The sequence below is a fragment of the Saprolegnia parasitica genome (assembly GCF_000151545.1).
Source record: "Saprolegnia parasitica CBS 223.65 unplaced genomic scaffold supercont2.1218, whole genome shotgun sequence".
In the NCBI taxonomy this organism is placed as follows: Eukaryota; Oomycota; class Saprolegniomycetes; order Saprolegniales; family Saprolegniaceae; genus Saprolegnia; species Saprolegnia parasitica.
The window spans coordinates 1-2,251 of NW_012157612.1; the positions used below are offsets into that span (position 1 = coordinate 1).

A 2,251-nucleotide genomic window follows, 5' to 3' on the forward strand; every position below is an offset into this window, starting at 1 on the left:
CAACCGAGTACACACAACGAAGAAAGTCCGACTAATTTTTTTTAGCATAGTTTTATATATTGTAATAGACGACCCACTTGAACAACAACACAGTATACTATGACTACAGTGTAAGTAGGATCTCGTTTTTATCAGACATTTGCCTTCTGTGAGGTTGGGGACAGTCAGAAAGTAGGGGATCTCACCGGGACTTGAACCCGGATCTACCTGGTGGTAAACCAGTGTCTATACCGCTAGACTAAAAGATGTCGACTAGATTTCAGCCTTCTTGACTGCCTCCCCAATCTCGACGCTCCAGACGCGCACTCCCGCCAAGAGTGGGTGGGAGTAGTGAGAGAGGAGAAGAGAGAGTGTCACATCAAGAAGCCATCTGCCGTCTGTACTGCCCCGTAACAGAGGAGAGTGTAACCAAGTGAGTATGAGAGTGAGGAAGAGTGTGGTACACGCGCATGGGAAAGTGCGTATATTGGGCTCATAACCAGTATCCAAAAATTACCGAGGCGTCGTTGGTAGCCTCATGTACCTCATGATTTGCACCCGACCTGACCTCGCGTACCTTGTACAACAACTGAGCCAATTTCTCGTGAACCCTGGCCCGAAGCACTGGGATGCTGCCGTCCGCGGACTGCGCTACCTCCGAGGTACCGTGGATCACGGGATCACCCTCGGCGGAGCGTACGACCCTGCAACGCCTCTTTATGCGTTTGCAGATTCGGATTATGCCAACTGCGTGGATACTCGCCGTTGCGTCGGTGGCTACATCACGTACTTCTACAATTCTCCCATCTCTTGGGTCGCCAAGAAGATGCGGACCGTCGTGCTCTCCACCACGGAGGCCGAACTTATGATCCTCTGCTCGTTGGTGCAGGAGTGCCTCTACTTGAAGCATCTCCTCGCGGAAATGGGTCTACCCATCCGCGACGCCATCCCTCTATACGAGGATAACCAGAGCACGATCAATCTCGCACAAAATATCGAGATCCATGGTCGCTCGAAACATATCGATGTTCGCTACCATTTTATTCAGGAGCTCATTGAGCAACAAGCCTTTAAAGTCCACCACGTGGCGTCCGCCGATCAAATCGCGGATATTTTCACCAAAGCACTTCCAGATGCTACATTTATGCACTTGCGCACGCGCCTCCGCGTTGCGTCTACTTCCTCTGCTTAGCTCAGAGCTCGCGTCGCGCCGCGATGCGAGGGCGTTGGCCAGATCCCCGGCTTGCTCCCGCCTATCACGCGCCGTGTACCTCCTGTCGGCCGGCAGGAGGTGTGCGGTTCCTACCGTGCGGGGGCAGACACATCACCAGAGTAAGCCGACTTGAAATGCTCTGGGGCGCGCGACTGCAGCGCTCGTCTCCGGAGCAAACTAGAGCGGACCTCGCTGAAGGGTGGTCGACGGGATCGCAGGTCAGTGTCGCAGTGGCTCTACGCTGCGACTTGACCTAGCCACGCTAGCTAGCTGCGAGGGCAAGAACACCAAGAAAGCACTTGTGGTCGAGAAGCCAAAAGAAGAAGTGAGCTGACCAGGCTCGGTGTTTATTAGCGGAGCTGAGGAGCCGGGATTGGTGGCTCGCATCGACTTGGGGGCTCGGCTGGATGGCGCAAGACTGTCGTAGGACGACAGGGTTGCACTTGGGTGGCGCGAGGCTTGTCGAGGGGCGACAGGCCTGCGGCTAGGGGGTGCAAGGCTTGTCGGAGGACGACAGACCTGCAACTGTCTGAAAGGGACAGGAAACGGCTAACCGGCTGGGTTAGCCGGCTGAGCTAACCGGTTTATCTAACCGGTTGGCTGTGGGTGTGCGAGTCGGCTCTCGCTGGTCTAGTGTGTGTGGGGAAAACGTCATCACCAAGGACTACTCCCTTGAGGTGACGCGTGCAAAACCCACACGCCGAGTGACAAAGAGTGGGACAGCTTGGCCGAGCGGTTAAGGCGATAGACTCGAAATCTATTGGGGTTACCCGCGTGAGTATGAGAGTGAGGAAGAGTGTGGTACACGCGCATGGGACAGTGCGTATATTGGGCTCATAACCAGTCAGAAAGTAGGGATCTCACCGGGACTTGAACCCGGATCTACCTGGTGGTAAACCAGTGTCTATACCGCTAGACTAAAAAGATGTCGACTAGATTTCAGCCTTCTTGACTCCACAAATAAGATCGGAGTGTCATTTTTGACCACCGCCGCGAGCCGACGCAGCTCGGCCGCCGATCTCGCGTTTGAAATGAAATCGACCATACTCGGTACATGGA

At 54.6% G+C, this 2,251-nt stretch overlaps 1 pseudogene across 1 annotated transcript; it reads right to left on the reverse strand.

Moving 5' to 3' along the window:
- Positions 1-176: 176 nt before the first annotated feature.
- Positions 177-248, reverse strand: SPRG_30232 (annotated as a pseudogene). The gene has a single exon. The product of its transcript is annotated as a tRNA-OTHER (tRNA).
- Positions 249-2,251: the final 2,003 nt, after the last annotated feature.